General features: G+C 41.4%; 1 long non-coding RNA gene across 1 annotated transcript; it reads left to right on the forward strand.

Annotated features, from left to right (window-relative positions):
- The first annotated feature begins 1,009 nt into the window (after nucleotides 1-1,009).
- LOC132324064 (uncharacterized) lies at nucleotides 1,010-10,265 on the forward strand. Its single transcript, XR_009485507.1, has 3 exons — nucleotides 1,010-1,464; nucleotides 5,938-6,034; nucleotides 6,321-10,265. It is a non-coding gene; the product is annotated as an uncharacterized LOC132324064 (long non-coding RNA).
- The last annotated feature ends 1,153 nt before the right edge of the window (nucleotides 10,266-11,418 follow it).

The following is an 11,418-nucleotide window of genomic DNA, read 5'->3' on the forward strand; positions in this document are numbered from 1 at the left end:
GGAAAGGCGGAGATGGAGCCGTGGGGGATCGGTGACGGAAAGTCTCAGTGAGGCAGGAAACGGGCACGTAGCGGTGTTAAAAAGTGGCACAATCCCTGGGCGGATGGAGGAGAAGCGATGGAAGGATGGGGGCTCGGTTGCGGACGCTCCGCACGATGTAAATCCGTGCCCTGCCGAGAACCGGGCGTGGTGGAAGCGCTCCATGAAAGGAGCAGGATCTCACCTGGGCTATTTGGTTGGTGCAAATGTGACACCAACAGACTGACGGTGCCTTTTTGTTCCTACACATAAACATAAAGGGGCAGGTCGGAACACATCAAAGGCTGTACAAGTTTGTTCCGTTTTGCAGAGTAAGTGTTAAAAGATGATGGTTTTGTTTGGACTCATACTCGTTCTCTTCAGGGTGTGACGGGATTACGTGAAGGGTCTGTCCTGGCCAGAGAAATTCAGCATGAAGAGGTTTTTATGGGCAATAATGAGTTGAGATAGGGAAGTCTTCCTCTGCTTTCTTGGATGCAGCATGGCAAGTGTCAAAGCTTGGAAGCCAAAACCTTTCCTTAAAAAAAAGGGGGGGGGGGGGGGAAGAAAATAAGAAAAGAACAAAAGAGTAGAAAAGAAAAAAAAAGAAAGTTTAATCAGAACAACATTTTAAAATACCAGTTCCTAGTGTTATCCTTCAAACACCTTACTAATGCCACTAAATAATTTGGTACAATCTCCAAGATGGTGACTGCTTGCAGCTCTTAAAGCTTTTTCTTCAAGATCACATGTGTTCATTACCTCTGAAAGATATTTCCAGAATACAAATTTTGAGGAGATTAACATTAGGCAGTAACATGGAAAGAGAGGGTCACAGTGTTCTCTGAATCTTCACAATAAAGCAAATGTTACCCTCAGCAGCTATGGCAGACCTATATAAAAAAAAGAGTGGATTTAACTGTGGTTTAGGTTCCAAATGTCGTCCCTCTTTTGCCTGTGATATATGACATTCAGAACATCATAACTCAACCTACTTTAGAAAAGTACACACAAGGAATATCTAAATATTTATGTTCTGTGTTTACCTGAAGTGCCATTAAATCCCTTTATTGCTGTGCCTTTACTGCCATCCCAGAACTCTCAGCTGGTTTCCAGTTGTAGTGGAGGCAGAGATTTCTGCCCTTAGGTCAGGTGGGTGTGTTGCTTTTCCTTCCCTCTCTGTCCTCCAGCACAGCCTCCTCCTGGCAGTTCTGCTCAGCCTCATGTTATGCTGCTCAGCCCACGCTGCCTTGGCCAACCACAAACCCTTTGGCTGATCTCCTGTGCTGATGTGGCTTTACAGGAAGCTGCCATGAATTCCAGCAGCCTCCCTGGCTTCCTGGGGAACATCACAGGTGTATTTCAGTCCTCCCATGGAATGGAGACAGGACAAAGGCAGCTCCTCTCAAGTGCTGAGCCTCCTCTTTGTCTTCATTTTCCACACAGGTATTTGCAGCTCATTTTTTTTGTGCAACTTATGTGTTTGGAGAAGCATGCTCATAGAGTAGAGCTTCAATTTTTTTTTTTTTTCTCTGTGTGAATTTTACTGTACCTCACAAATCCTTTTCCAGGTAAGAAGTAGCTCATTCAGAGAAATGATCTCATAGAAGTAGCTCATGGCAGTTTGACTGTAGAAAGGGAGCATGATGTAATTCTTCAGTCAGAAAAATACTCAGATTGTATCACCAACAGGATGACAATTAAGCTTGCCTGACCTGTTTCTGGTCTGCCCAAATTTTAACTACAGCAAAGTATAAATTCCCTATATTATTACATACTGGCAGTCCTACTTTGCAGTGCTTATTGTGTCCAGTGAGAGTGTTGTGCACATAAAAATCAAATGATCAAAATTAAAACCTGAAAGGATGATGGATGATGCATTCACAGGGTATTTTAGCATAAGACAGATAAAGAGAGAAAAAAAAAAAGGAAGTAATTTTAAAGTTTAGAAATAAAAATGGTGAACACAGAAACAGCTTTAACAGCTCTTTAAAAATCCCCAAAGGTAGCACTTAGAAAGTTTGCCAAGAAATGAGTTGCCATATTCCTGCTCTGCTGTGTTCTGACATCTCCTGGCAAATGACATCTTCTCTTTCTCAGCACTTAAGAGAGCTCTCTGAAGTTCTGGCCATTACCTCTGGGGTGAAACTGAGAGCAGCTGTCCTGATATTCATCCATTATCATCTCCAGGATTAAAATAAACTCTTCCACAGAGGAGTTTGCTGTGTGCATGAAGCAAGATTTCAAATAAAGCACTACCAACCTTTTCAATTGAGCAAAATCCCCTTAAGTAGATTTTAACTGCTTTGATGTGTTAAGAGCATGAGTGAAGCAGCTATTTCAGAGAACCCCAACAAGTCTGCAGGGTATCCTGGAAAGAAAGTCTCCTGCACTGATCTTCACCTGTCAGTTTTTCTGAAAGTGTGAATATAATCAGAAGCAAATTTTCTTTCTACCTGGAGACTCTCTTAGTACCCATTTCACCTGCTAGAGCCCCTCCCTCCCCAGATCTCATTCTGGCTTCTCAAACCAGGTTTTTGGTTAGAAATCACTGGAGAAGGTTTTCATATTAGTTTTCAGTCCTGAGCTGTGTCTGAGGCATGTTCAACACCCTGGTGCAAAGGCAGCTCCTCCTTGTTTCCAGTCAAGTGCAGGGAAGCCCCAGTTCCCTTCTGGAGTGAGCAGAATCCAGGCAACCACTTGAATATTGGTACAGCAGGTCCTGCAGGAGCTGCTGAAGGGTCAAGGAGACTTAAAGCTGACACTGGACTGGGGCTCATCTATTCTTAAAAATTCAGGGGTGCTCCACAAGCACAGATGCACAGCTTTGGTCACATGTGTGAAGCACAACAGCAACAACACTCATTTTCTAGTGTTGACACATCCTGCCCTAAATTTAAGCTCTAATTAAGTGGAGGTCCCAAGAAAAAGCACAGGCTGACACAATGCATTAATGTGCATGTGATACAAAAGATGGAGAAAGCCAGAATTCATCTCCTGAAGTGGTTAATGCTTTAAATCCAACCTAACTGAATATCTGCTTAGCTTGCCAAATGTTCAGCATTGCCTTCCACTCATTGCTGCAAAATTCCATGTTTTGCTAAGTTCTTGGCAGGCTTGTGTTGTTGTTAATGACAAATGAACAGAAATCTGTGCATGAGCACAGCTCTCTACCAGCTACCTGAAAACTCACTGCTGTTAGAACTGAAATTTCTTAATGCATAAACCTTTTTTTTTCCCCTTTGGGAAAGTGTAGTCAGCTTTCATTTGGCCATTTTTGGGTTACACAAGCATTTAAAAAAGTCCTCTCACCATAATTACAAAGGTTTCCAGTATGGTAGAAGAAAATACTAGAAATAAAGAAGCTGCAAGCTAAAAATACATATATAGAGGGCATTTCAGAAGGGACTGCTGATTTGGAGTGCCTGTGTACACTTCAAGGGCCAAGCTTTTCAAAAGCTGTTGAGTTTGTATAAACAGTTCCCTTCCAGATGTCTCTGTTATATATATGCTTGGTTTTTTTCTCTCTCTCTGTCCTCTCAGATTTAGTGTTAGCTCAATTAGGAATGAACTCATAAAGTCTGATAGAGTTGCTTATGAGACTGGCACACAGGAATTCCTGTTTTAGGAGTGCCAGATGATTTTAGCCAGAGGTGACATCCCTAAATTTTCATCTCCGTGTGCAGAGTTTAGAAAACTTCAGGCAACTAAGCAGAATTTAAGCAGGAAGCTGAGGCCCCTCTGTGAGGTGGGAGGTGTGGAAGGCAGCTTAAATTCCTTTTGTGCACTTTAAAGGCCTAAGTGCTCAGCTGCTGTTGTGGTTGGAAATGGACTTAAAATCATATTAAATCCTAGTGTAGTTTATTTTGGATTTTCCTGATGCCTTGTACATTTCTTTGAATGAAATCTTAATGAAAATATGTATTGCCAGCAACAGATAAGTATGTGCATGTGCTTTACTTGTCTGTATCATTTAAAAGGGTGATGAAGTTTAAAAAGGTAAATAAAAAGTAATGTCATGTTAAACTGCTTCATTGGGCAGAAGTAAAGAAAATCAGTATTGTCTCTTTCCACTGGAAAATTAATTCTATTTCTTTACAGAAGAGTCTTCCAATACAAAAATCACATGATGCTGGGAAATAGGTCATGCTGCTCAGGGAAGAACAAAACCTTGCCCAATACAAACACACAATAGACATTTTGCTGTAACTACAATCCCTACACTTTCTCTCAGAATTTCATTTGTTGTCTTTGGATGCCCTGAGGTGAATTTTAGTTCTGTTCTTTTCACGCAGCACTTGGAGCTGAACCAAGCACTCTTGATTTATACTGAAATTGCATATTTTTTGCCTGTAGTCTAGGGGCTGTGTTTTGTACATCTTTTTAAGGAAAAAAGTACTCATTAATGTTAGTAGGAGCTTTTCTGTACAAAGGAAGCAGAATCACAATCCTATACATAATTGAATCTGAGGAAATACTGGAAAAACACTATTTTTGTTTAACCCCTCTTAGCAGTATTTATTCACCCCCTCTGTCAGCAGTTTATTTTCAGCCTCAGGAGCCTGAGCAGGGCTCACTGTCCCAGCCAGGCCTGTTTCCCACTGATAACACAGGCAGCCCAGGGAGTGTAAACAGCTGTACTTTAGATGCTGAGGGGGAAATGAATCCAGCACATGCTGTGTTGTGTGGCTGCAGAAGCCTGGGTCTGGAAGGGACCCTGGAGATCACTAAGCCCAGTGCTCATTTATCTGGTCCAGGAGCTACATAACCACTTCAGATAAAATGAAGGAGTCTTGAAATGCACCCATGAAGGTTTTAATTAACCATTAGAAAGCCCTGGGTTCAGCTTTGAGTTACTCTTTTCTTGGTTTCCTTTAATGAACTGATTTTCTTTCTTGCATGCAGGTAGGTTTGATCCCTAGTTTTAGTGTCCTGTTCCATCACCCACCTTCTGACAGATCATGAGCTGTGCACAGTCCCCAGATCACAGAGTAAAAAAGAGTTCATCTATAGAAAATATCTATACAGAGAAGCAGGATGCTGTAATGAAAACCCCACTTAACACATGTGGTCAAGGAAACAGAAGGAAGTTCACTGGGGATTCTTAATTCTGAATTTCCTGGTGTTTACCCCAGACACAGGAAATTGATTTGATGCTGTTTGAGTCTCTAAAGTCATTCTGGAAGCTTAGTCAATTGATTTCCCATTGCATTGCCAGAATGGTGGACCTGGGCCAACATGTGAGTGCAAATTCTGTCCCTCAGCTTTGGGAATGCATCAGGAGAGGTTCTCTGCCAGCCACAGCACCTTGCTCTCCAGAGGTACTCCCACACTGCTGGGTTTTGCTGTGCTTATGGTGCTGGTCAGCGCTGCGGGCAGTGCCTCCAGATTTACAGCTGAGTGTTGACAAACCAGCACACCTATTCCATGCACTGCTCCAATAAAAGCCTCCTCACTCAGAACTAAGCTCTCTCTTCTCTTTTGGCCAGAGCTGCTGGCAGGCTGCCCTGTTATGTATAAACATGTAAACCACAAAAAGATAAAAGACTGCATTGTGCCAGATCCCTAATATAGATGAAAACTTGATTGCTTACCTCTGTGAGGAAGAAGTTGCTTTTTTCCCAGTTTTTGGAAGCATTTGCAGTTCAGTAAGCTGCTGTTACATGGAAGGAGATGTGCTTTCCCATCATGGTTTTGATTTACTTCAAAATGGTTTTCTGGAGTAATCGATTGCTTTGCCAGCCTAAAACTCAATAAACATGGTTTTAAAAGGGCAAAGATTTAGTGGTGCTGCAGTCTGCACCATAAATCTCTGTTGATTTATTAATGAATGAATGAGGCCAGAGATGATTGTCCAATATTATCTGCCTTCATTGTTTACAATCTCTGATTTATGGGCCTGACTCCTTGTTTTCTCAGGTGTGGTTTGATGATGCTTCTGGAGTCAGACTGGCATTGTGACAAAACACCCAAGAGGAAATCCAGCCCCTATTTCTGCCATCAATTCATGTCGTAGGTACAGGTATAGATAAGCCCCCAAGCTCAGGTGAGGGCTTATTAGTTATTGCATTAAGTTATAACAACTAGTTATTACATTAATTGTCCACAAAACCAGGTTGTGGCAACATTTCTCTTAGTCAGACTTATTTGTATGGTTTTCTCAGTGTTAATCTCTATGCATGAGTAATTTTCCCCACACAATGAAATGAAAATGGAATGTCACACTGTCTCTTTGGTCTGTACATCTGTTACTCGTGCTCTGTTTTGCAGAGTGGGGCATTTTTCCACAAATTTTATTGCAGATTTCAGTGTCATTGTCACATTTCTGTGGCTAAGAGGAGAAGAGAAAGGAGCCAGTGGACATCCCTCCCTGCAAGAGCATGGAAGGTATTTGTCATTCACACAGCCTTAGAAATCCCATGGCTGATGTGTTGCTGCTTCAAAATCTACATTCACAAAATGCAAGTTTGGAGAAATGCCAGTTCCACCATCATGTTACAGCCTGGACTTGCCAGAGCTGGGAATGGCAGATTTGGTGTCATCAGCAGTGCTTCAGCACATCCACAGCTGGGAGGAAATGTTTGGATGTATTTGTGTCAGAAGAGAAAAGCAGCAATTACTGACAGATAGTCTGAGGCACATCCAAGTGCATCATCACATGAAGCAGCCTGTCTCCTCTCAAATGGAAAAGAAAAAAAACAAAACAAACCAAAAACCCCAAAACAACCATATTTGAAAGAGCTAGGGATTATTCAAGTGCTGTGTAAGTGTAATGCACAGTGACCAAGTGCCCAAGTGAAGGAATCTGCTGGAAAGGAAATGAACAATTGGTGATTCCCAAGTTTCCTATGAGAGATCTGGGCTGTAAAAGCATGTTGTGATTGTGCTTTCTCCCATGTATACACTGAGAATGAAGAGGTCATGATAGCAAACTAAGAGTGGGACTGTTAGTCTGGAGTCTAGATTAGGATATGCCCCTTAATGCAAATATTTTCTGGTCAGAAATAGGATATGCATTAATCCAAGGGCAAGAGCTGTGACTGACTTGACAATGAGACTTATGCCTCTGTGAAATCATATATATATAAGTCAGTAATTATATATACTGATGGAAGAAACACTTCCTATTGTAAATGAGAGAATGAATTTGAGGAACTACCAAACATTCTTGTTAAGAGAGAAAAAAAAATTACTTTCAGGTAACTTGTTTGGAAAATGTTTGCTATGGATAAATCTGTTGGTAAAAGCATAGCTGACATTTCAGAGCTCAAACCAAGCAAACACAAAGCAACACAGAGGCAATAGATTTTGAGCAGAGCAGCATCATGGCAAAGAGCTGACTTCTCTAGTAACACCCTGTGAATCACTGTGAGGGGAAGGACAGGCAAAAGAGAACAGGAGGCCAGCTGAAACCATCCCAGGAAATCTCTGTGCAGTACAAACTGAATCAAATCAAAAGCCTGAGTGGATTTGTGCAGACCTTCCAGAAGTGTGTTAGCACTCCAGAAGGGAAGTGGTAGATTTCACATGGCTTTTGATATCTGCCAGGAGATACCAATAAAGGCACTGCAAGAAGCAAAGGAAAACTCCTGATCTGCAAGACACATGGTCTGAGAACAGAGACCTTTGTTGTATAGCCCTATTTACAATCCAGGATTCATCAAATCATCACTTGAGAATGGAGAAGATTCTAGTGAGAAGCTGCATGGCAAAGATCACTGTCCCAGACATAGAACCTCACCAGAAACCACTGAAACTGAGCTCCTGAAATCAGCACAGGAGACACACACAGATGTGCTGCTTCACACATTCTCCAGGATGAGGGACCAAATCAAGCCTCACTAAAGACACAGAAGCCTTGGATTCAGCAGTGCTGTGCTGCACTGGAATATTGGGAAACTGCTGCTGCTTTCTTCTTGTTTTTCTGAAACACAACCTTGGGCAAGACTCCCTGACAGCAATGATTATAATAACAACAGTAATACAAGTACCCTGATGAGTGGTTTTTGGGATGAGACACAGCTTGTAGGTGGTTTAGGTGTTTCTGCAGTCAGCAGAGCCTTGGGAGCCCTGCTACTGACAGACTTCTTGCAGATTTGGATATCAGGGCAGTTCCCACTAGGAACTGTGGCATTCCCACATCTCAGTGCAATGACTCTTGCCTGTACCAAACTGGGTGCAGGGAGAGCCAGGAGACAGGGATAAACTCCAGACACCTTTTGCCCCACAGCAGCCACCAGTGTGCCTGGAATGGGTGCTTGCAAGTGAGAATCTGGAGACAGCTGTGTAGTGTGTGCACTGGTTATTTTCAAATAAAGTTTGGAGGAGAAGAAAATCAACAATATTGCTGGAATTATGCATCTTGTATCATAGTAGTGTCTTGCAGTGTACATTATGGGCATTCATCAAGAAAGAGTAATATTCCATTTGTTTGTGGTGCATTTAATCAATGAATATTGGTACTTGTATTGCAACTTTATCTTCTAACTATAACTATGTGAAGCTCAAGCATTTTTGCACCAAATACATTTGTCAGTGATGGGAGGAGGTTGCCATAAATACATTAATTACTAACTGATAGACTGCTACAAAGAGAAGGTGGTTATATCTAAAACAAGCCTAAAAATATAGATGTCTCCAAAAAGCATCTCTAGAATTTGCTGCCTTCAGTGATACCAAGATGATATTTCCAAACTTGTCTCACTGGCTGCATGACCTTTAAAGAGTGAAAGAAGCAGTGTGCTCTGGCTTTGCTGCAGTTGTATTGTCATCTCAACAGAATTCCATGTCATCACAACATAAAACAGGTAAGAAACTTGAATACCTGCAAAATATTAAAATCAGCAGCTGTTCAGTTCTAGAATAAGTGTAGTTGAAAGATTTTTTTACCCAGTAGCTGAATAAAGTCTTGGAAAATTTAAAAATATGAAAAAGTCCAATTACTTGAGCAATCAGAATATCTGAAAAATACTTTCTGAAGCTTTTAAGTTAGAGGAAGAGAGTGAGGAATAATTTGTTTGTCTAATAATTTAAAGGTAGGCAGGTACCAGAGAAGGTTCTAGGCAAATAAATCACAAATGCGAAATATTGACTTCCCACATATTTTTCAGTTTAATTCTTTATCAAAAGTGCTTGGCATGAATTCATATCAAAATAAATTTCCCTTTTTTACTGTCATTAGATCACTCAGCACATTAGGAATGCAAAAATTCAGCATTTGGACAAATGTGTGTTAGAGCAGGTAATTAATTTAGTAAGTACATACACAGATCTTGTTTACAAGAAAAATGGCTGACAGTGTAAAATTATATATGATTGCAAAGCAACCTGTTTTAATGGCTTTAATGCAATAATAACCAGCTTCTCCAAATGAAAATAGCAAATGGATGAAGGGCCAAAAAAAAAGCTTGAGTATATAAATCAGTGAATATCCAACCACTTAACTGATGATTGAAGTGACTGTGGATTCAAAATTAGAATTCTTGGGTACTACAATTTCCAATCCATGGAAAACTTTTGCCTATAAGAAAGGGCTTTTTTTTTCCTCATACAGAACTTGAAAAGGGAATATTCCCCACAGCAGTGCTTTTAAAACTCTAGCTGTTGAAATGTAAAGATAGGATACAGACAGACACACAGCCCTGAAAATGTGCAGGTACATTTTGCCTGACTCTCAGCTGCCCAGTTACTTTTCAAGAGAGAAAAAAATATGTATTTAAGTGACAACAAAACACAAAGGAGAAGAAAATCCTTCTGCTTTGGAACCTGAAACAACAAAAAATCCTTATGTCATAGATCAGCATGCATTTATTGCCTGAGTGTGCAGACCAGCTTTCCAGTCATAGGACTAACTGAAAGTATGAGAAAGGAAGAGAGCAGAAATTAATATCTTGATTTTCCTTTTTTTCCAATCAACAAGATATTGCCTCCTTACAATATATCCCATCCACCACACAGCTTACAGAACAAGTACTGATGATTAGAGTGTTTCATAAGACAGTCTGAACATGGGGTTTTGGGAAAAACCATAAAAGTTGCCATTTCCAACTGGGAGACAGCTCATTAGAAGGCATGAAATCAGCTCAAATTATGCCAAGAGGGAGAAAGAAGAAGGCAAAAAGATCCCAAGGTAGGCTGTTATAAGTATGGATTATTTGCCTTGCTTTAAATTTGACATATTTAACAAAAGGAATGTTTTCTGTTACTCCTTGGAGACTTTAAAAATAAATCTACTGTGCTTTCTGTAATTTTTTCTTTGGTTTTAATTGCTCAGGACTCCAGGGTTCTGCTGTGGTAGCAGTCTTTAAATCAGTGACTGATGCACACCAGCATCTCAATTTTTATTTACCTACCTCTGAACTTGGTTAGAGGAAGGTAAACAATCTTTCTAGGTTTTAGTGGGTGTTAATTATTTGATTGTAAAGCACAGTGAGGCATCTGTGCCTGAAAAAATGCCTCCTGTGCCTTTTGAGTGACTTCTAAGTAAATCCTCCCACATCTCCCTGTTGGGGCAGCCTCACTGGGTAAATGGAAAGGCAATCCTAAATTCACTCTGGTGCCCCAGGTTTCACCTTTTCTATGTTTCAGATTCTGTGCTGCTTTACTGTGTGGGTCTTGGCTTCACATCAGGGCATGGTGAGCTCTGTGCACAGAGCAGGGAGACAAAACAATTCCTGCTCCAGCTGGGCACCAAGGACAAATGAGCCAAATCTCAGCCCAGGAGCACAAACCCCGTGGGCTGGAGAGAGAAAAACAAGCAGGGTGGGAGTGCCTGGGCTAAAGCTGGGCTGGGACAATGAACTGCAAGGTGCAAATGGAGCAGAGCTGATCCCAGGGAGAGACCCCGTGCCCGGCCGTGCATTTTGGGGCCATTTTGGGTCATCTTGGGGGCAGCCCTGGCTGGGCTCTTGTGCTGCCCAAGGTGCATCCATGGAGGCCTTTAAATAAATCCCTGCTTTATTCTTTAGCTCTGTCCAGCCTCTGCTCTAGGTCAGCCTTCACAAGGCATCAACTCAAGGATGTTCAATGTGCTGAGCCCACCCTGCCTTTCATTTCCAGCTGCTGCCAGTTTTTTCCCTTCCTTTATCTTCCTTTAACTGCTTTTTACTCAAACTTGCTCCTTGGCATTGACTGTGATTAGGAGGTGCAGCAGGCTTGTGTGGCTTGGGTTTAGGTTTTTAATAGGTTTTCAAAGGTTCAGCAGCAATGTTGGACTATCAAGTGCTGTACCTGTGTCAGGAGTTTCTGGCCATCACCATCAGATGACACAGAAGAGAGGAGTTTTGTTTAAGTTATTGCTTTTAAATGCCACCAAGATAAGGGAAAATTCCTGCAATCTTGAATGAAAGGGTTTTTATCCTCACTGTCTCAAGATCATAAGCATTTATGACCATAACAGAT

The sequence above is a fragment of the Haemorhous mexicanus genome, chromosome 2 (assembly GCF_027477595.1).
Source record: "Haemorhous mexicanus isolate bHaeMex1 chromosome 2, bHaeMex1.pri, whole genome shotgun sequence".
NCBI lineage: Eukaryota > Metazoa > Chordata > Aves > Passeriformes > Fringillidae > Haemorhous > Haemorhous mexicanus.